Consider the following 24,466-nt stretch of genomic DNA (forward strand, 5'->3'; position numbering starts at 1 on the left):
CCTGCTCTAGGTGGGCACAGTTTGACTTGACTGAAACAGCCTTTTGGCCTAATTAGGCCCACCAGCCAGAGCTTCCCCTTACTGATCAAAATGGTCAAATCTTTCTTAAATGCTTGGGGAAGCTGTTCAATATTACACTAACAGAAGCCCAGTGAGAATGTATAGTACTACAGGCCAGGGAGGTTACTGTCAAGAGGATGTTGGCGTGGTTAACAAGTAGAGCCAAGGAAGTTTATCGCAGAACGGTTTTCTTCAGAAAACAGAAGTCTTGCCCATACAAGGAGAACCAAAAGAAACACACACCTTTGCAAAAGAAATGAGGCAAATAGAAAGGTTTCAGGAAGCACACTACAAAAAACAAGAAGATCACCAGCAACAACAGATTTAAATATATTAGAAACTGACTAGGGAGGTGACTAGATGTTTGGATGACAGGGGGGGTATCGGTTTGCTTTTGCTTTCTTGTGTATTTTGTGTTCTAATTTTGTATTTTTATGTTATGAGCCACCCTGCGATCTGTGGATGAAGGGCGCTATACAAATTCAATAAATAATAATAATAATAATGACAACGAGCCAAAAGAGAAATAGGAGACTGAAGAAAAGCTGATCAGGGAAAGATCTGTGTGCCTAAACTGATTTTCCCAGGAAAGGAATTTGAGGAACTGAGGCAAATAGTGGTGACAAGGCACAAAGTTCTAGTCCTTAGTGACAAATTAAAAATGAACAACTCACAGGGTCTGGATGGCACCCACCAAGAGCTTTTAAAGAACTCAGATATGAAATTGAATTTCTTCTAACAAAACTGTGCTGTAATGCGACCTTAAGCTCGCCATCCATACCTGAGGGCCAGCAAGTGACCAAGGAAACACCAGTTTTTAAAAACATTGAGAGGGAGGGAAAGGCAGCCCTCTTTAGGGAAGCTTTTAATGTTTGATGTATTACGGTATTTTAATATTTTGTTGGAAGCCACCCAGAGTGGCTGGGGAAGCCCAGCCAAATGGGCGGGGTATAAATAATAAATTATTATTATTATTATTATTATTATTATTATTATTATTATTATTATTATGGAAATTGCAGATTGGCTAGCTTTATGTCTTTCCTGGGAAACCTGGTAGAAATAATTATTCAAATTAGAATTGTCAACCATTTCAAAGAACAACTGTTGCTGAAGCATAGCCAACATGGCTTCTGCAATAGTAAGTCTGGTCTAACCTACTGTTTTAGAGTTCTTTTAGAGTACCAATGAGCATAGGAATGGGGGTGATGCTGTAGAGGATTATAGCATTATGGAGAATGTACATAAGCTGCAATCTGTATGGAGAGAAGGAGCTGGTGTCAACGGCATATTGGTGACACCTCACTGCATATCTCCAAATGATCTCCCCCACTGGCTTCATATAGATCAGTGGTTCTCAAACGTTTTTCCCTGGGCCACACTTTCAGAAATTTTCTCATGCCATGCCGTACAGATTATCAATAAGAGATAAATTGGAAAACCAAAAGAAGCAATTCCTAGCAGTGCTTGGTTTATAACACAGAACACAACTACCTTATAATATGATCATGAGACATTCAGGAAGTGCACAACAATGCATCTTCATAAGCACATTAATCATTCCCAAAATATAAACGAGCCTCTTATATGTATCTTAAGTATGTCTACAAAATCAATGAGAGGTATGAGCTTGCCTTTGCCTGGGAATTTCATTTATATTAGGTTGAATTTGAGACAAACCCTCATCTCATCAACACAAAGAAGCCTTTCTCTTTTCCGATCTTTCATGTTTGTCAGAGCTGAAAATCCCTGTTCCATATCTATCCATATTCTGGAAAAAAAAAACTTTAATATTCTACTTCACTGAAATGTTCAAATGTTTCATTGCCCTTGAACCTTCCTGCCACGCTTGCCATCCTCTCCTGCCACACCTGTGTGGAGCGCCACACCCTTTAAGAACCACTGAACAGATGTTAACAAGCATGGGCAACAAGGTGAGACCATGGGGGACCCCACAGCACAAACACTGTGGGGAAAAGCAGAACTCCCCAAATGCTACTCTGTGAAAACGGTCTTGAGTGTTGCCATCTCCCACTTTGCAAAGCCACGCTAGGAGGTTGATGGTATCCAAAGCCCTCAAGACATGTAGGAGAATCTAGAGTCATACTCCCTCTCTCTTGGTGTAGGTGATCGACCAGGATGACAAAGGTTGCTTCAGTGCTGAACTTAGGCCTATCGCCCAATTGAAACCGGTCTAGATAATTCATTTCTTCCAAGCATGACCGAAGCTGTCCAAGCCACCACACTCTTCACTACTTAAGGCAAAAAGTGATATTTGCCACTGGGCTGCAGTTGTCATTAGGGATGGGTAACTGTGTCAATTCCTATTTCTTTCAGTTCCTCGTTTTTTCCAATCGGAAGTTGAGTTCTCCACATCGACATGTGGCTATTTCCCCCATGAAAGTTTACAGACATTTTAATGTTTAATGTTAGTTGTCATTTATCTCAGGCAACCTCTCAAGGTCCTGGCCACCTCCTAGACTATAGAATATTTTCCCACAATGCTGGGGGGAGGGAGTGAATCTTCTCCATTACTTCTGCGTGAAAATATTCCTTGTTGCTAATGTTCAAGGATGCAGTGCCCCAGTTTTCCTTCCTTCCCTCCTTCCTTCTTTCTTTGTATTCCCTTTTACAGTTTTGTAGCTGCCTCGCTGCTGTTTCCTTCATTACTTTATTGCTGCAGTATTGTCTTGTTGCTGGGTCCTTTCTAGACCCTATCATGAAATGTTTGTTTATTTGATTTATTGTCCCCAAGGAGCTCAAGGTGGCATACATAGTTCTCCTCCCCACAACAACAACAACCCTATGAGGTAGGATAGGCTGAGAGTTAGTGACTAGCCCAAGGAGTGTGGATTTGAACCCTGGTCTCCCAGGTCCTAGTCTGACCCTTTAATCACTACACCACACTGATGTATATTTCCCCACAGTAGTACAGTTATACCAAGCCCAGATCATCCCTAGATGCACAATTGCTGTTCCTTGCATAATGAATAATAATAATAATAATAATAATAATAATAATAATAATAATAATAATTATTTGTTATTTATACCCCGCCCATCTGGCTGGGTTTCCCCAGCCACTCTGGGCGGCTTCCAAAAGAATATTAAAATACTGTGATACATCAAACATTAAAAGCTTCCCTAAACAGGGCTGCCTTCAGATGTCTTCTAAAAGTCTGGTAGTTGTTGTTCTCTTTGACATCTGGTGGGAGGGCGTTCCACAGGGAGGGCGCCACTACTAAGAAGGCCCTCTGCCTGGTTCCCTGTAACTTGGCTTCTCGCAGTGAGGGAACCGCCAGAAGGCCCTCGGTGCTGGACCTCAGTGTCCGGGTAGAACGATGGGGGTGGAGACGCTCCTTCAGGTATACTGGACTGAGGCCGTTTAGGGCTTTAAAGGTCAGCACCAACACTTTGAATAGCAGAGGACAGACAAGCAACTTTTGTTTTCTTTCCTTGTATGGCTCCAATGATTTAAAAAGCCGAGCAAACAGCAGAAATTTATCAAATGGCACTTTTCTCTTGACTGCATTGGCAAAACGCTGACAAAAGCATCACCTGATGAAAAGTACAGTAGTCCTACTGGCAAAAAATGTCTGGTAGTTCTAGGTAACCTGCCTGTAGCAGAAGGAGAGAGTATATTCTGCTCCTTTTTTTAAAAGGTCAGGCTAAAATGTGTACACCTGTGTAGGGCAGAGGGAGCACACATTGCTCAAAGAGCAGAAGTAAACAAAAAAAAGTTATGCGAAAGATTAATAACAATCTTATTGGTGTTTGCCATTCGTTCACCAAGTGTGCAGTTCAGTGTATCTCTATTCAGAAGCGAGCACCACTGAGTTCATCGGGTCTTATTAAAAACACAAAGCAGTATTCAGCTAAATAATTGAACAAGCAGAACGGCTTTCACTTGCACAATGGGACTTTCCCTTCCCTTCCTTGCATTCCACACTGTCCCCAGATCTGCTCCAGAGTTGGGGGGACCCCTGGAACAGATTTAGGGAGCTGCAGGGGAAAGAGATGAGGAGGGAAAGTCCCTTTGTGCAAGCAGAAGCCATTATGTTTGTGCAAGTTGCTGCTTTGTGCTACTTAGAATGCAACCAATAAGATGCATTTGAGATGACCTGCCGACTGAGCATTCATCCTGATTAGTTTGCAGGGAAATTATATGATGGTGGTTAATTAAGGAGTGTTTGTCATGAATCCCATGGAGGTGTCCTGAAGGAGATGATCAGAAGCTCGGGGAAGGGATGGAGGGAGGAGCTCAGAGAGTTGGAGCTGGAGGACTCTGGGAAGGGCCCTAGGCAGGGTGTGGGAGGTGGAATCAGTACCCCTAAAAGTGTCTGGTTCCAAGGAGGGGTCAGCGGCCTGTAGGGGATGGAGATCTGGTTCCAGGAAAGGAACCAAGACAGTTATCAGAAGAGTGCCTCACTCCTACGACATCGGACACTCCTTACGTCAACAAGGAACCTCCCCATTCCAAGAAGGTGACTGAGAATAAGTCAGATGCTTAGCAGATTCCGACTCCACCTCTGTCTCTTAAATATATATATATATTTGATTTTTAAAAATATAAACATACAACAAAAACATTTCAAAATCCAAATATTGAGATTGCTCTGAATCTCCTGATTTCCCGCCACCATCCCTTCCATGGGTCCTAATGGTAATGTTTACAACTGCGTGCCATTACCTATCCAAATTTTTATCTTTCTAAATTGTCCATAGTTTCTGTTACTTTACAAGTGTGATTAAAATCCTGCCAATGTTTTAACCTGCTTACAGTGGTCTCGTATATAAATTATAAACTTTTCCCATTCTTTTTTAAAGTTCTTGTCTTCTTGATTTGGCATGCATCAAAGCACACGTGAGGGATCATGGCTGAGTCAAGCGTCCTTACACTCTTCTCTCTTAATAATCTTTTGGATGTCCAAAGCTGTACCCTGGCATCCGCTGGAGGTTCATGTCTGTGGAGATAATGACTGCATTTATGGTGTGTTCGCTCCCTTTCATCACTGAAAGATTTATTTCCCTGCAACTTTTTTTTTAAAAAAACCCTTGATTTGTTTGCCAGAGTTGGATCTGAAGCTTGCACCTGTGTTCAAGGTCAACTGCATTTGGCAGGGCCTTCTCTGCCACAACAAGCCCAGGAGAAAAGTTCAGTGCACTTTCCCCTATTAAAATAAGCTTTCCCTGTATGCAGCCCAGCTTCTCCGGCCCAAAGCTCTGTATGACTTCCAGCCTGTTGGCAGAGGTCGGCTCCGCTCTTCATTTAAGCTGGCTTTACACAGCAGGATTAGCCTTTAACGCACACTTTTAAGTAAATACAGGTAACTGGCCAGCGGAAAGATGGAAGACTATATGACAGAGGTGGCAAACTCCCAGATCGAGCAGGGGGCTTAACCCACCAGCGTCCCCCAAGATACGGCTCCCGTGCCCCTCCACGTCACTGTAAATCAAGGAACAAACTGCAGCATGTTCCTTCCCCTCCACCAAAGTAAAAGCTTAGCTGCTGCCTTTGGCCAAAGCACAAGCCCTTGCTAAGTAATACAAGGTTTCTTTAACTCTCCCCTGACTCATCTTTCACTCCCAACATTTTTACTACATGCACAAATGCAGACCTTATACATTCCTCTTGGAAATAATAACTGTGTGGTTCTGGGAATCTAGCGGCTGTCATCAAACTGCAGAGTCAGGCCAGGAGGGGGGGGGGAGTTGCGAGGGGGGGGAGAGATACCAAAGATCTTAGATCACTGTGCTGAGTCACTGCTTAGCTAAAACTTTCAAATTTCTCCAGTGATTGTGCAAAATGGCCAGTCACTACAGCTCTGCAATAATGGAAAACGCTGAAGTTTTCTTTCTTTGTTTAAAAACAACAATTTTTACAGGCAGGCACACACACATGCACAATCCCCCCTCCCCTTCTTTCTCTTTTGTGTGGGATTCCAACTGCATCTCTTCCATCACTGCAGAATCATTTCACTGAATTAGCCTCCCTGAATTATGGGATGCCTGGGAATTCCCCACCCCACTTCATACATTGCCTTGGAAAGCTCATCAACATTCTGGCCCTGCTCTTCCAAGTGCTGAGAAAAGCAGATTTCACAACACCACAACTCCCCAGCAAGGCTATATCTAACTGTCAGTAACTAATGGAAGCAGCCCACTCTAAAGGCTTGCAGAGAAAATGGCAGGCATTGGAGTTGCCTAGATTTTGAAACACAAAGCACAGAATAACTACTGAAATTCAACAGGTCAATCCTTCCCTGCCATGCTGGTTAAAGCTGCACAGCTTGGGATTTCTGCAGCTGTCAAAAGCAATGGAGTGTAGTCGGATATTATTTTTCTTCACAGAGAATAATTTTGGGATTAAGATGGGTGGATGCAGAATCAGGCAGGGCTCTGGCATTTTTTAAAGTAGTTGTTGTTGTTTAGTCGTTTAGTCGTGTCCGACTCTTTGTGACCCCATGGACCAGAGCACGCCACGCACTCCTGTCTTCCACTGCCTCCCGCAGTTTGGTCAAACTCATGCTGGTAGCTTCGAGAACAGTATCCAACCATCTCGTCCTCTGTCGTCCCCTTCTCCTTGTGCCCTCCATCTTTCCCAACATCAGGCTCTTTTCCAGGGAGTCTTCTCTTCTCATGAGGTGGCCAAAGTATTGGAGCCTCAGCTTCAGGATCTGTCCTTCCAGTGAGAATTCAGGGCTGATTTCCTTTAGAATGGATAGGTTTGATCTTCTTGCAGTCCATGGAACTCTCAAGAGTCTCCTCCAGCACCAGAATTCAAAAGCATCAATTCTTCGAGTAGTTGTGCGGAAGGGGAAATTTTGCATTCATTAAAAAGCCAAAGGCAATCACAGGCAGACCCTACAATTGCCTCTATTTTCCAGGGACATCCCTGATTTAGAGAACCTATCCTGGTTTCTGATTTGATCCCGGAATGTCCCGCTTTTCCTTAGGATGTCCCTATTTTCATTGGAGAAATGATGGAGGGTATGGAGTTATCCGACCCCCAAGCCGCCTGAAGGCAATCCTGTATAGGGAAGTGTTGTTGTTTTTTTAATGTTTAATGTTTTCTTATGTTTTTTTATATATGTTGGAAGCTGCCCGGAGTGGCTGGGGCAACCCAGTAAGATGTGTGGGGGATAAATAAGTGGTCTGAATTATCAATGACTGACCAGGAAAAGAAATCTTGGTGCCGAGGTGAATAGCTCAGTGAAGATGTTGCCTCAGGCTGTGAAAGCTGTGGGGGGGAAAAGGCAAATTGTTTGTTAGGAATCATTAGGATACGGGACTGCTAGCCTCATAAATTCACATCTATGGTGTGTGGCCAAACATGAGAGTACTGTGTTTAGTTACTTTATCTTTACCCCACACCTCAAAAGAGATATTGTTAGACCTGGAAAAGAGAAACTAAAATGAACATGGGGATGAAATAACTCCCTTATGTAAAATTAGGAATGTTTCAGTAACTTGCTTTAGAGAAAGCGGAGGGACATGATAGAGGCATATAAAATTTTGCACGCTACGAAGAAAGTCGACAGAGAGAAGATGTGTTCTTCTTGTCATACTAGAACTCACGGTCATGTGAGAAAGCTAAATGTTCAGGACAGGCAGAAGGAAGTATTTCTCCACAAAGTGTGTGCAGTTAAACTATGAGATTCACTGCCGCAATATGCAGTCATGGCCCCTGAGGAAAAACCAACATTTTATGAGGTAAACTTTAAGTAAGAACACTGTTGTCAGGTAAACAGTGTTTAGTATGTAAATATAGAGAACTGTGGAAAGCAGGAAATCCTTGTCTTTCACTCTTGCCTAGAGCTAGAGAAGAGATACATGGCATATGAGTTCTGCTGGCATTCTGCCACACGACTGTCTAAACTGCCCCAGTTGCTCACAGTGAGGCACATACAAGATTTGAACTTTTATGTTCAGGGCATACAAAATGGTTGGTTTATTCAGTGGTCATTTAGGGGACATTACAGTGGTACCTCTGGTTGCGAACGGGATCTGTTCCGGAGGCCCGTTCGCAACATGAAAAGAGCGCAAGCCGCACTGGCGCGTCTGTGCACATACGGGTTGCAATTCGCCGCTTCTTCGCATGCATGTGACGTAATTTTGTGCCTCTGCGCATGCGTGAGCGGCGAAACCCGGAAGTAACCCTTTCCGGTACTTCCGGGTTGCCGCGGGACGTAACCTGAAAGAACGTAACATGAGGTATGATTGTACATTGAAACCTACTGGTCCATAATAATTACTAGTCTCCCTCAGTGTATTTTTTCCTAGAAAAAGAGGTTCCAGAGCTAATCACCCAACAACTCCCACATTCTCTTTCATTGGCAATGGCACCCACCTGAGAGGTTCCAGCAAATTCCGGCTGGGGGGGGGGGGGAGCCCTGGTCTGCCTCATGATTAATTTTTAATATAAATTTTAAAACATTCGCATCTGGCAAATATTGCCCTGTTGTCATGGGCAGATCCCTCTGTGGTGAGGTTTGGATTGGCTAGGACTGATTCTCGAACCCGCCCTCTCGGACTGCAGGGGTGGGGGACCGATTAGATCAGTTGTGTCCGTCCCCCCCGGCTGAGGCTGATGGATTCTGAGGGATTTCCAAATGCTCTGTGGGATTTTCCAGTTGGCATGTTTAGTGCTCCTGTTGAAGCCCTAGCTCAGGGGTCGGCAAGGTTTATCAGCCATGGGCTGGATCACTCCCACAGAGATCGCCCGTGGCATCTGGACATTTTCGGCATCTGGACATGCGCAGATGTTATTTCTGGTATCTGCACAGGCGCAGATGTGATTTCCGGCACCGCTCGGCAAGTCACCGCGCCGTGCTGTGCCGATTTAGCACAGTGCGCAGGGGACCCGCCGAGTGGGCACCTCGGTTCAGGGGCAGCTCATGAGCCGGTAAAACAGTCTTTGTGGGCCACATCTGGCCCATGGGCCGCACGTTGCCAACCCCTGATCTAGCTTCATTGTGGAACAGTGAGATGGAAAGGCCTATTGAGGGGATCTCTCACAAGTGCTGTCTTATGGTCGCAGGGAATCTGGGAGGCTCTAAGAAGCTCTTGGGCAACGAAGCAAGCTGGCACATGCCCCCCCATGCAGTTTAGCTACAATGTCAGCTAAGATAAGGAATCATGATGAGAAACTGGTGAGGGAAGAGCATACCCTCCAATATTTATCCAATGAAAATAGGGACATCCTATTCCATAATGAATTTTTTTTTTTACTATCTATACCACACACATCTTACTGGGTTGCCCCAGCCACTCTGGGCAGCTTTCAACATATATAAAAACATAATAAAACATTAAACTTTTTTTAAACTTCCCTACACAGGATTGCCTTCAGGAGGCTCAAGGGGTTGGATAACTCCATACCCTCCAACATTTCTCCAATGACAATAGGGGCATCCTAAGGAAAAAGTGGGGACATCCCAGGATCAAATCAGAAACCGGGACGACTTCATAAAATCAGGGACGTCCCTGGAAAATAGGGACACTTGGAGGGACTGGAAGGGTGGAAGTACTTTGGATAATATTTAAAGAGGAACAACAACCAGCTAAATTTCCAAGTAGGGATGGATAACATGAGAAGCAGTAAATAACACTTAGGATATTGTATAGAATCAAAATGGGTGGTATAAACGGATATGCAGCATAACAAGGATCAAGTAGAAAGCCATGGAGGGTTGGGCAGGGAAGTCTGGAGAAATGTGACAAACGAAGAGAGTTTGAAGTTGTATGTATTAAAATTTGGAAAATGCATATATATATCTATATATATAGATACATCCCAGTGGTGATGTATGGAAGTGAGAGCTGGAGCATAAAGAAGGCTGATCACCAAAGAATTGATGCTTTTGAATTATGGTGCTGGAGGAGACTCTTGAGAGTTCCATGGACTGCAAGAAGATCAAACACATCCATTCTTAAGAAAATCAGCCCTGAGTGCTCACTAGAAGGACAAATAGTGAAGCTGAGGCTCCAATACTTTGGCCACCTCATGAGAAGAGAAGGCTCCCTGGAAAAGACCCTGATGTTGGGAAAGATGGAGGGCACAAGGAGAAGGGGACGACAGAGGACGAGATGGTTGGACAGTGTTCTCGAAGCCACAAACATGAGTCTGACCAAACTGCGGGAGGCAGTGGAAGACAGGAGTGCCTGGCGTGCTCTGGTCCATGGGGTCACGAAGAGTCGGACACGACTAAACGACTAAACAACAACAACATCTATCTATCTATCTATCTCTATCTCTATCTCTATCTCTATCTCTATCTCTATCTCTATCTCTATCTCTATCTCTCTATCTATCATCTATCTATCTATCTAAAATAAAAGTGTAACGTACTTCTGAGTAATCCAGCATAGGCTTGTACTGTCAATCACCTTTAGTGTGCAATGTTTTGTATTTTAATGGGTTTCTTCCTTTCAGTTTTAAGCAGTTCACTGCCATAAAGTGTTGCTGCCTGTTCAGGATGGAAACAGTTAAAAAACTACATTAATAACGATATATTAACTATAAATAAAGGGTTACAACTTCCCCCTAACCCTCCCCTTTTATTACTGACAGATGTTTCGACTCAATTCTGCCGGAGTTGGAACTGCATCCATCAGATGTTTCGCCAGATGTTTGTATGGAGTCTGAAAACATAAACGAAGCTACTCTGAATGCGGTCAGACCTTCTCGAACCATGGGTGATCGTAGCAAAGGTCTATTCCTTCCTCGTTGCTGATGAGCCAGAGAGCGTTTTAAATCACTGCGTTATACCCCTGGCTGCGAACACTATTTTCAGAACAAAAAATGGCAACTGGAGCCACTCGGTTCACAGCAGAGGCCATGGAATGACCCCATGGCGGTTACAGGATGGATGGAGAGCTATATTCCCACAGGCAGTCACAGGACTCCGTCCATCTGGCAATTGCACTCGCTGGAATATTGCCCTGGTTCTGCAACAAGGTCACAACTTGTGTCTGTTTCTGACATTAATTTTAACGTCAGATAAATCATTCAGTGACCCGAAGATATCTCCCTGGGGGTGACCAGATGAGAACACCTCTAGTACTTATATTGAGGAAAGCAGCTGGGCGAAAACATCTGGGCAGGTACATCTTGCCACACAGCGCTGAAAAAAAGAAGCACCTAGATAATAAAAAAGTTTGAAGAAGAAGAAGAAGAAGAAGAAGAAGAAGAAGCATCTATAAAAAATTTGTCCTGCTATTACAGGTACCACTGCCCCTGCCTTGTACACTTCCAACACTTACCATCAGAAGATGGGGTTTCATTCTTTGATGGTACGTTTCCTCCAACTGCTTGGCAAAACTACCCAATATGGCTTTGTTCTTTCTTTCTTTTTTTGTCAATTTATTTTTTTACTGAATTTGTGATTTTATACAGCTTGCAGTAACAATACAAAGAAAATTTGCAACAGACACAACTGGGGAACATATAACAAATTAAAATAAATGTGAAACTTGCTGAGTCAACGTGTGTACATTTTGTTAGGAGTTTTAGAGGGGAGGAAGCAGGCTGTGTGCAAGATCCTTCTATATAAGGCAGGCTAGCTTCCCGTGTTGAGGTGATCGCATGGGTGATGGGCCATTAAGAGAGCAAAGGAAAGGGGGCTCTGTGCCAGATGACAAATGGGTAGGGCTCCTCCTTCAACTCAGAAATGGTTAGAAGGACTAAGCCTAAGTGTAATAGGTATGAGTTACTCGTCGTGCGTAAGCTGTTGCCTTTCTCGGTTAATTTGCCTTGTTAAACCTTTCTGACTGCACAGCCCCTTCGCATCGTGGCTGCTTCAGTCACTGGCAGAATCCGTCAGTGGGCGTTTCTTGAACCTCTTCCAACATAAAAGTTGTTTGACACCCAGTCTCCTCCTCCTCTCACTGCGCGGGAGTCTTCTGCGCAGGGAAGGCGTGGGTAGCGGAGGACCTGGGCTCTCCTCACTCATGTCCAGTGAAGAGTCCTGGAGCCCTCTCTCCAATTCCCCCCGTCTGCCCCCCCCCTTTATCCCTGGTGTTGCGCTGATTGGCTTCCCCCTCTACTGAGCTGTTTCTCCCCCTGCTGCTGGGTCCTTCGCCAGCATCGTCTGGGAGCCTCCCCTTCGCCTCTCCCTCCGATGTCAGTTCCCTGACACTAAGTTTAGTGATATGACCTTAGAAGTGATATGACCTTAGTGATATGACTAAGCCTAAGTTTAGTGATATGACCTTAGAAGCAAAGCAGGAAGCTGGAGAGTCAGAGCAAAGTTTGAAAGCATTGTTCGATTTCTGCGGCTATGGGAGAAACAAGATGTGAATCCCTCCATTGTAGGCTCAGGTTGCATATATGTGTGAATAAACCATATATTATAAAAACACCACAATCTCTGCTGTGCCTCATTCCCAAAGGAAACATGAACCCCGGGTAAGCTCCCGGAAACCCTCGTGCCGCCCGGAGATTGGGGGTAGTGTGCAACAATTATCATCAATGGGAAGTTTTGTGGCTTGTGGCTGCATATTAATGGGCAGTCCATTATAAGGTCAGTCTGAAAGCAAGAGGGCCAAACAAAACAAATGAATAGTATAGTTCGATTTTATTCAGTACGGAAAAGATGGCTCACACAACCTGGTTGATTTGACAGAGTACAAACAACATCCCTGTACTCCTCCTCTCTCTCTCCCCATCCCCCAATATGCTCTCCATATACACCAATGTATAAGCTCAAAACATGACTCTTTATCCTCCTTTTTACTATTACGAAACATAAAAAAACATGCCCCCAATGCTACCTTCCCTACCGCCATTCCTTGTTTTACTGTTTCTGCTTATCCTATTGCATATCTCTGTATCTTACATTCGGGAACAAAGTGCCTTTTCAGAACATGTAAAACTGTATCAAACATTTATTTTCTACTTTTATATTCCCTTAAAAACCAATAAAAAATTGTTTTGTTTTAAAAGTCAGTCTGAAATCGCCCTCCAAAACAAAGTACAACTTAGAACAGGCACAGGCAAACTCGGTCCTCCAGATGTTTTGAGACTACAATTCCCATCATCCCTGACCACTGGTCCTGTTAGCTAGGGATGATGGGAGTTGTAGTCCCAAAACATCTGGCGGGCCGAGTTTGCCTATGCCTGACTTAGAACCTTAAATTTCACTGAATCCAAACATTTGCATTACCTGGCGTGATTTGTTGTCTGTGGGTGCTGTCTACATTTGTATAAGAAACAAAGTTAGACCAAATTGGGGGGGGGGGCCAGGAAATGTTATGTTGGCCTCCAGACACCCAATTTCACTTCTGTTGACTCCCCTCTCCCAGTGCACCACCAAAAATTTAAGCTCCAGCTGTGTTCATATAAAAACTGCTCTCTCCCACTGTGGTTTCCAGGAACCTGTACAGTGGTACCTCAGGTTAAGAACGTAATTCGTTTCGGAGGTCCGTTCTTAACCTGAAACTGTTCTTAACCTGAAGCACCACTTTAGCTAATGGGGCCTCTTGCTGCCACTGCGCCGCCGCCGCCCAATTTCTGTTCTCATCCTGAATCAAAGGTCTTAACCCAAGGTACTATTTCTGGGTTAGCGGAGTCTGTAACCTGAAGCGTATGTAACCTGAAGCGTATGTAACCCTAGGTACCACTGTATTCAGAAGCATTCCTGCCTCTGTAGAAGTGTTCCTAGGGTCCCCACAGCCAAGGAGCTATATCGGCAGTGGTGCCCCCACAGCTGAAAAAAACCACTTTACCGCAATAGCCACATTATAAATTACCGTATTTTTCGCTCTTTAAGACGCACCAGACCATAAAACGCACCTAGTTTTTGGAGGAGGAAAAGAAGAAAAAAAATATTCTGAATCCCAGAAGCCAGAACAGCAAGAGGGATCACTGTACAGCAAAAGCAGCGATCCCTCTTGCTGTTCCTGGCTTCTGGGATAGCTGCACAGCCTGCATTCTCTCCATAACACACACACACATTTCCCCTTACTTTTTAGGAGGAAAAAAGTGAGTCTTATAGAGCAAAAAATACGGTACTACATTTTATGCCACCCAAGCACTCACGGTGTCTGGAGAAAAGGGCAAGGTGAATAGGAAGGGTGAAAAAAATTGCATGCCTTTGTGCCATGGGGTGAGAAGGACGGGAATCTTCTCCTGCCTTGGATCTCACTGTGACAGTGGCAGCACGTCCCCCCCACTCCAAACACATATATGTCACACGCTCCACAGCCTGATAGATTATTTTTGCACCTCTTCTGGGCCTGCACCCCCAATGGAAGCTCGTTTTGCCAACCCCTTTGTACCGTCTAATAAAATTCATTTATTGTGCATAGCAAATCTTAACAGTTTGGTCTTGTGCATGCCCACTTTGTAGTAATTTCCTTTGAATTCAATGGGGTTTACTTCTGGGTTATTATCACACTTGCCTGGGTGTCAGTCCCTCTGACCTCAGTGGAATTTACCTCAGATGAGGCCTGAAGTGAGCCTGCTCTGTGAATGGTCTGTTTTGAAGCGTTCTTATTTCTTGAAGGTAAGCTCTTTCGATTGTCATGAAAACCAAACCCTGAAAAGAGATTGCTGATTTGTTCAGCCCTTGGCAATGTATTCCAATTTTTGCCTGTGATGGTCAAAGTACAAAAATGGTCCATGTCGTCTGCAGAGATCAGCCTTCTGCTGAGCTATCTTTTCTATATCGTCTGAAATAATTGCTTTTGAAGCCTTCTGAATAATTACAGTCCAAAGGCGTCCCTCCTGGTTGGTCTTCGCTCTCCTTGGTTTTGTTTCTTTACAATGCCATGGGAAAGGTTAATGGGTCTCCGATGTTTCCCATCTCCTTGAGTCCTGTTTTAAACTACGGCATTAATTTCTAGCTCATCAGCCATCCTCTGGTCGATTTAGCAAGACACTTGGACTCTTTGTCTTTAACCCTAATAAAGAAGATTGAAAATAAGGTCAAATGGTCTCCAACTGCTTGACTTTAGGGTTCGGTTCTCAGAGCTCATTATCTTCATTTAACTTAATTTCAGGAATGTCTTGCATGGCATCTGTCATTTAGGAAGTCAAACGGCATGCTTCAGCAAAGTAATATCCAGCGGTTTTACACTCACCTAATGAACTCTACTCAGCCAATTATGCCATTCTAACCTTTATTTGCCTTTCTCTTAATTAATCCATCATATTTGTTTAAAGGCCTCTTCCCTTCATATTTTTTCAAATAATATTATTATAAGCAAGCCAACCCCTCTTCAGACAGAAGTTTTTCCAAACATTGCGGCCATCCTTTGGGTGGAATTTTAGGAGGATATTTGTACACTCAGGGTTTTGAAAACCAGAAAGGGGATTTCCTTGGAGACTCAGTGGGCTTGAAACTTCAAATGCAAATTTTGGTGAAAGACCAGTTAATCATAATTTTCCAGGTTGTTGTTACGACTTTTATTTTTCATATTTGCCCAATAACTAGAAGATACATTTAGGTATTTGAAGGCACAAGCCTATATTCAATATCCACTGGGAGAGGGACTCTAGGAAGTGGAGGAAGTCCTGTGTTAATTCAAATAAATTATACATAATAATAATAATCATAATAATAATTTATTATTTATACCCCGCCCATCTGGCTGGGCTTCCCCAGCCACTCTGGGCAGCTTCCAAAAAAAATATTAAAATACTCTAATACATCAAAGGCTTCCCTAAACAGGGCTGCCTTCAGATGTCTTCTAAAAGTCTGGTAGTTGTTCTTCTCTTTGACATCTGGTGGGAGGGCGTTCCACAGGGAGGGCGCCACTACCGAGAAGGCCGTCTGCCTGGTTCCCTGTAACTTGGCTTCTTGTAGCGAGGGAACCACCAGAAGGCCCTCAGCGCTGGACCTCAGTGTCCGGGCAGAACAATGGGGGTGGAGACGCTCCTTCAGGTATACAGGACCGAGGCATATTATAGTGGCCATTGATCAACAACAACAACAGCAACTACTACAGCAAACTTTGCAATGTTAAACTGTTTTTCATGGCTGTATAAAACTGTAACCTCAAAAGGTAAACAAAGGAAGAGTGGCTTTCGAAAGTAATGGACTACGCGGAAATGGCAAAGCTGACAGCGAAATTAAGAGATAAAAATGATGGACTTTTAATAGAAGAATAGAAGCCTGTTGTGATTTTTTTAAAAAAAAATACCATAGCCAAATGATAAAATAACTGTAATAGATAATTTTTTTGTAATAGATAAAGATACAATGCAGTAGAAAAGGTTTGAGTCAAAACACTATGAAAGTGGAGGTGAGAAGTCAATTTATGAAACAATGTAATTATTTGATATTAGGATTATTGTAAACATGTTTGGAAAATGTAATAAACAATTTATGCTATAAAAAGGTGCAATATTTCTGGTGGAAATTATCATTCAAAAATTATCAGAAATTCCAATTTGATGCCATTAACCTCTTCCTAGCTTTCTCAAACCTAGCAGTCACATTCCATACCTATCCAGGATTAAAAGGCATGGACTCAGTGCAGATTTGAGCAGCAGAACATCTCATCTGACATCTACTCTCTCTCTAAATATTATCATAAATAATGAAGCATTGTAAAACAGTTCCACATTTTCCGGGAGGGAAGCCACATTAGGTCTGTCATATGATTTCCCAAACAACCTAAATTAGGGAATTAAGCTTGGTTTAATTATCATCCCTTCTCTTTTGAGATCCTAAAATGGTCATGTGTGGTTGGAGGCAAAGGCAAAGAATCCCTAACAGGATTCTCTCTCTTTTTTTTTTTTTTTGCAAGTAAATTTTTATTCAAAATTTGTAGAGGAAAAAAAAAAGGAACAAACACATACAAAAATAAACATTTTAACATAAATTATTCATCCTATTTTCATGCTATACAAAAAGAAAGCGTGCAATCATACAGACAAATAATATAAACATTAGGCTCTACTTAGCCTTTGACTTCCCTTCACCCTTTTGGTAAGTATCAAATAAATCCCAGGTTGCGTAATTAGTTTATTAAAGTTTATAATTATTAGCTGATAAAGTTTTTCTAATACCGCCAGTTCCTCCTATATATCCGTTCCAATATATTTCCAAAATTTACTCCAATTTTTTTGAAATTTCTGGTCATCTTGGTCTTGTATTCTGCCTGTTAATCTATCTAGCTCGGCATAGTTAATCATTTTGACCTGCCAGTCACTTACGTTAGGTATAGTTTCTGTTTTCCAGTTTTGTGCCAGCATAATTCTTGCGGCTGTGGTGGCATAGAGAAATATTTTTTTATCTTCATTTTTTATTTCCTTACCCATAATTCCCAGCAAAAAGGCCTCAGGTCTTTTGGGAAAAGTATATTTAAAAACTTTTTTAAGTTCATTATAAATTGCTTCCCAAAAAACCTTCACCTTGTTGCATTGCCACCACATATGGTAGAGGTCTCCCTCCACTTCACCACATTTCCAGCATGTCTTATTTTCTGATCTATAAATTTTAGCCAATTTTGTCAGCGTAAGATACCATCTATAGAGCATTTTCCAAACATTTTCTCTCAAACTCGTACAGGCCGTAAATTTAATATCTCTATTCCACAATTTCAACCACTTTTCAAACTCGATGTTATAGCCGAAGTCAGTTGCCCATTTAATCATTGCCTCTTTGACTTCCTCGTCTTTTGTATGCCATTCCAGTAATATGTCATATAATTTAGACAATGTTTTGTTTTTACCTTCTAATATTTCTATATTGAATTTTGATTTCTTGTCCTCAAAGCCCATTTTTCTTTTATCTTGCTTTAACATATCATTCACCTGATGATATTGTAGCCAACCGGTGAATTGATCCTTTATTTCCTCATACGGTTTAAGTTTGAGCCCTTGTTCTGATTTTCTTACCAAATCTTCATAAGTGGCTGTCTTCCCTTCCATGTTGGTTTTTTTTATTGTTAAGACCTCTACCGGTGAGATCCACCATGGTGTTTTTCTTTCAAGAAGGTTCTTATTTCTTTCCCAGACCTGATATATTGGTCCCCTGAAAATATGATTCAAGAAAGCCCTGTGGACTTTCACCTTCTTGTACCAAAGATATGCGTGCCACCCATACCAATTATTGAAACCTTCTAAATCCAATAGGTCTCTGTTCTCCAGTTTTATCCAATCTTTTAGCCAAAGTAGGCACGCTGCTTCATAATATAGGCTCAAATCTGGGAGAGCAAAACCTCCTCTTTCCTTTTTATCAGTTAGTATTTTCATTTTAATCCTTGGTCTTTTCCCCTGCCAGATGAATTTCATCAGGGTTCTCTGCCATTGTTTACATTGTTTTAAACCTTTAATAACTGGAAGAGTTTGAAATAAAAACAACATCCTCGGCAAAACATTCATTTTAACCACTGCTATCCTCCCTAAAAAGGAAAATTTCATCCTCCCCCATATTTCCAGATCTTTCTTTATTTTTTTCCATGTAACTTCATAATTGTCTTTATATAGGTTTATGTTTTTTGCCGTGATCCACACTCCCAAATATTTGACTTTTTTCACCACCATGATTTCCACTTTTTGTTCTAGATCTTTCATTTCTTCCTTAGTTAGATTTTTAACCAGCATTTTAGTTTTATTCTTGTTTACCTTAAAACCTGCCACCTCTCCAAATTCCTCAATTTTTTGTAATGCTTCTTTTACACTATCTTGTGGGTCTTCCAAAGTCAGAACAATATCGTCGGCAAAGGCTTTAATTTTGAATTCCCTCTTTCCTACTCTAAAGAATCCCTAACAGGATTCTCTGCATCCCCACAAAACCACAATTTCCCAAGATTCTTTTGGGAGAAATAATGAATGCTAAATTCACAGCTTTTTTTCAGCCAGAACTCACGAGAACTCAGTTCTGGCATCTCTCGGGTGGGTGCCGTTAGGAGGCATTCATGGTGAGTTCCGGCACCTCTTTTTCTAGACAAATAGCACTAGCTAAACTGTTGTAAGACTATTATAAGTGTTTAGTGCAGACACACCCTTAGCATTAGTGATCGTTTCTGTGAAAACCTCTGCATTTCTCATGCACACAGACTTTGTTGCTCCCTCCATCATTCACACCTTGGCATGTGCAACTGGTTCTTGCATCCTTCGAAGGAGACCTGTGGAGAAAAACACCTTTGCCCAGCTCTGTTTTAAAACTGCCCTCTTGATGGCTTCCTCCTTTTGTTAATTTCCATTATTGGTGCTCAGTTCTCCTCACAGCTGCCTCCTGTGCCCTTTTCATGAAGTATCCTGCCAATTTTTTTTTGGAAAAAAAAACTAAGTAGTTTTAAAATATTTGCCAGCATAGCTCTTTTGGATAACACCAATGGAAGGACAAGCAGGAAGGTGGGGACATAATCATTTAATTTTTTCTTCTTCCCGTGTATAAAAGTGAAAACCCCACTTTCTCCTGAGCTTAGCTCAGTCGGGGAGATGATGGCCCAGTGCTAACCCTAGGATAGTCGCCAAAACAACTCGTAGGAGTTTGCCATGGTAATTGTTTTCTTAGGAAAAGAGACTTCCCTCTGCTGACAGAGAAAATACATTTCCCTCCTGGCCCAAACAGCTATTTATGAATAGTCTTCATGAATTGCCTTTCTGCTCATGAGGCAATATAAAAACAACCGCCATTTTAAAATAAAAATATAAAAATAAAACACCAACTGTATCCAAGCTTGACGGCAAAAGGTTGTTCCGTGATCCCAGGAACCTTCAAGGAAAATTTGGTTAAGTGGTGTCCAAATGCATAGGGCTATAGGGCTGCCATATGTCCGGAATTTCCCGGACATAGCCGGGATTTGGCGGTCGAAAATGGAGTCTGCGCGGAATTTTCTAAAATCTGTTAAAATGTCCACGAAAATCTGGGTGTATGGCAGCCCATATCAGAAGCGTTGTTTTTTTTGATGAATTTCCTAAAAAAATAGCATTAAAAGTTCATTTTGGGTTTTGGGGGGAGATTTTGCAAGAAAAAGCTCAACAACTTTGCTGCCCCCCCCAAAAAAAACTTCTGTATCTGGATGTAGTAAGATCAACTACATCCATGAAAGACAACAATTGTGAATTAGTAACTGATGCTTGGAGGGTCAGTTCTATGAGTCCATTAGTAACTGATGCCACCTTCTCAATTATGGCATGATTCCACAACAGCCTCCTTTGTTGTTTAGTTGTTTAGTCGTGTCCGACTCTTCGTGACCCCATGGACCAGAGCACGCCAGGCACTCCTGTCTTCCACTGCCTCCCGCAGTTTGGTCAGATATATTGGGGTGGTACATAACAATAAGATTGTTAACAAGAAGGCTTGCCGGTTTCTGCTCCAGGCGGATCACGTTTGGTCAAAACTCTCCACTATGACCTGTCCATCTTGGGTGGCCCTGCACGGCATAGCTCATAGCTTCTCTGAGTTATTCAAGCCCCTTCGCCACGGCAAGGCAGTGATCCATGAAGGGGAAACAGGCTCCTTTGGGCAATCTCAAAGAGCATCCAGACCAAGTTATGCTCTGAATCAGCATATTGGGTCCCCTAAAACATTTGCTTCTGTACTGCAGCCTTCTTCACTCTGATCTCCCCAAGAAGCTGTTGGACCAATATGGCTAATGGCCAGGGATTATGGAAGTTATAGTCCAACAACTTCTGGAGGATGCCAGGTTGGGCAAGACAGATGCAATGGACTCATAGAACTGAACCTCCAAGCATCCCTATTTCCCAGTGACATCCCTGGTTTAGAGAAGCCGTCCTGGTTTCTGATTTGATCCCGGGATGACCCACTTTCCCTTAAAGGTAAAGGTATCCCTGACCGTTAGGCCCAGTCGCGGACGACTCTGTGGTTGCAACGCTCGTCTCACTTTACTGGTTGAGGGAGCCAGCGTACAGCTTCCGGGTCATGTGGCCAGCATGACGAAGCCACTTCTGGCGAACCAGAGCAGCGCACGGAAACGCCGTTTACTTTCCCGCCGGAGTGGTACCTATTTATCTACTTGCACTTTGACGTGCTTTCAACTGCTAGGTGGGCAGGAGCTGAGACTGAACAACGGGAGCTCACCCCATCGCGAGGATTCGAACCGCCGACCTTCTGATCGGCAAGCCCTAGGCTCTGTGGTTTAGACCACAGCGCCACCCTCGTCCCCACTTTTCCTTAGGATGTCTCTATTTTCATTGGAGAAATGTTGGAGGGTATGGAGTTATCTGACCCCCAAGCCATCTGAAGGCAATCCTGTATAGGGGAGGTTTTTTTTAAAAAAAATGCTTAATGTTTCATTATGTTTTTATATACTTTGGAAGCTGCCCAGAGTGCTGGGGCAACCCAGAAAGATGTGTGGGGTATAAATAGTAAAATTATCATTATGGAATGGGACGTCCCTATTTTCACCGGATAAATGTTGGAGGGGGTGATAGAACTGGGGGAACCTTGGGAAAATCTTGCTTTGTTTTGTTTTGAAAAGCGTTTATACTAACTTTATTGTCAGCTACTTTGCAGAGGCTGTTTGCCTCGAAAAGTAAATAGCCAAATAAACAAACAACAGTTAAAGTCACAGTGACATTGCAGGTCATTTCTATCTGGGCCAGTCATTTGACTACCTTGCCCTCTGCTTTGTCTTCATGCCAGGAAAAACTTCCCCCGATAAATAACTGCAGCTGCTGTTTGAAAAGCACAGAAACAGGGTGTTTTTTAAAAAAACACAAATGAAAGGAATAACAAGCAGGAGACCTCTAATTGGTTCCTTGGTGTCATTTTTGACCTTGGAAAATCTGACACCTGCCCTTGTAACTACTGTTTACGTCTCTGTTGTAGCCGGTGCTTTTTAATCTTTGAAACCCAAATGACTAAATAACGAAAACAGAGGTCTCATTTTCCAACCTGGGGTGGGCAGGAGGAAGACGCAACACCCAATGAAAGCACAGCATAGACTAAATCAATAAGCAAAGAAAAAGAATAACAAGGAAGAAAGTTTCTTTCTTGGCAGGTGGTTCCCAAGTGAAAAAAGTTATAAGGAGCCCTGCTTTCGTTTTCAGCACTTTGAATGCAGTGCCTGGAGGGGTTTACCTGAACAGGAAGGGAGCATACATGCAGAAAGTCCCAGGTTCCGTTCCTGGCAGCTGCAGTTAAAAGGATCAGGGAGATTTGAGACAATTATATTAATATAGTGGTACCTCGGCTTAAGTACTTAATTCGTTCTGAAGGTCCGTTCTTAACCTGAAACTGTTCTTAACCTGAAGCACCACTTTAGCTAATGGGGCCTCCTGCCGCCGCCGCACCGCTGGAGCACGATTTCTGTTCTCATCCTGAAGCAAAATTCTTAACCTGAAGCACTATTTCTGGGTTAGCGGAGTCTGTAACCTGAAGCGAATGTAACCCGAAGTACCACTGTAGTTATATTTCCGAAGACTGGATATTATATATTTGAACTTTTCAATCTCGGGTGTAGGGGTGGGACCATTCAAAGGTTTCCAAAGGAACAGAGAACCCCAAAACATTTTATGTTACACGGTAGAACTTTATACCCTACAATTCTGCACCTTATCCGTGCCAGTGTATGAAATTTGGTTGTCTTAATGGTTCCTTCTGAGGAAAGTCTATTATACTGTATAGCCTTTGTATTGTGATGTAACTCCTGTGATCTTTACTTGAATTGTTTTGTTTGAATGTCCAATTCTTTTGTTGCAATCCAAATTCTAAAAAATAAGTTTGTTTAAAGTAGGTGTTGGGGAAAATGTCTGCCTGAGACCCTAGAGAACTTCTGCCAGTCAGAGTAGACATTATTGGCACAGATGCACAGATAGTCTGTGGGTTCATGGCAGCTTCCTATACTGAAGGTCCGTAGCTCAGTGGGTAGAGCACATGCTCTGAAGGTCCCATGATCAAGCCTTGGCCATCACTTTAAAAATCAAATCAAAGATGATGGGAGGTCTTTCTGTGGAAAGCTGCTGCCAGACATAACTGGAGATGCATAATAATAATAATAATAATAATAATAATAATAATAATAATAATAATAATTTATTTATACTTTGCGCATCTGGCTGGGTTTCCCCAGCCACTTTGGGCGGCTTCCAACAAAGTATTAAAATACAGTGGTCTGTTAAACATTAAAAGCTTCCCTAAACAGGGCTGCCTTCAGATGTCTTCTAAATGTCAGGTAGTTGTTCTTCTCTTTGACATCTGATGGGAGGACATTCCACAGGATGGGTGCTACTACCGAGAAGGCCCTCTGCCTGGTTCTCTGTAACTTGGCTTCTCGCAGTGAGGGAACCGCCAGAAGGCCCTCGGCGCTGGACCTCAGTGTCAGGGCAGAACAATGGGGGTGGAAACGCTCCTTCAGGTATACTGGACCAAGGCCATTTAGGGCTTTAAAGGTAAGCACCAACACTTTGAATTGTGCTCAGAAACGTACTGGTAGCCAATGTACATCTTTCAAGACCGGTGTTATGTGGTCTTGGCGGCCGCTCACAGTCACCAGTCTAGCTGCCACATTCTGGATTAGTTGTAGTTTCCGGGTCACCTTCAAAGGTAGCCCCACATAGAGCACATTGCAGTCATCCAAGCGAGAGATAACTAGAGCATGCACCACTCTGGCGAGACAGTCCGTGGGCAGGTAGGGTCTCAGCCTGAGTACCAGATGGAGCTGGCAAACAGCTGCCCTGGACACAGAATTGACCTGTGCCTCCATGGACAGCTGTGAGTCCAAAATGACTCCAAGGCTGCACACCTGGTCCTTCAGGGGCACAGTTACCCCATTCAGGACCAGGGAATCCTCCACACCTGCCCGCCTCCTGTCCCCCCAAAACAGTACTTCTGTCTTGTCAGGATTCAACCTCAATCTGGAAGCTGCCATCCATCCTCCAATTGCCTCCAGGCACTCACACAGGACCTTCACTGGTTCTGATTTGAAAGAGAGGTAGAGCTGGGTATCTTCCGCATATTGATGAACACCCAATCCAAACCCCCTGATGATCTCTCTGCACTAAGGGCTTGATGCAGTGGAAGGCCACTTCCTATGCTCCTGTACTGTGAAGACGAAAAATTGGTAGATATTGTGTAAGTTGCACCACCATTAACCCCCCCACTACATTTACTGATCCTTAGCAGGTTTTAACTCCGGGAAGCATTTTTAAAAATGGGATTCTGCCCTTGCAGTTTAAATGTCACAGTCCACTTGACCACATCAGGACTCTGCTGCCTTATGTATAATAGATCCAGGCTGAGCCTATGAGAGGGTTTTCAAAGGGCAGTGCGGTCTCAGCATCCGCACCAGGCGACTTCAAAGCATGCACCTCTCAAAAGATCATGTCATTCTCCAACGGCAAAACACTTACTGACAGCTGAACTGCTTTGCGTACACCTTCACGTATTCCATCCAGCCTGATTCTTAAAGAACGCCTCCTGGGAATTGTTAACTTGGTGCATTATGCAATTCTTTTAAATATAGCAACACCGGTTTAAGAGCT

This window comes from Podarcis liolepis (assembly GCF_965112155.1).
Source record: "Podarcis liolepis genome assembly, chromosome: 1".
Lineage (NCBI taxonomy): Eukaryota > Metazoa > Chordata > Lepidosauria > Squamata > Lacertidae > Podarcis > Podarcis liolepis.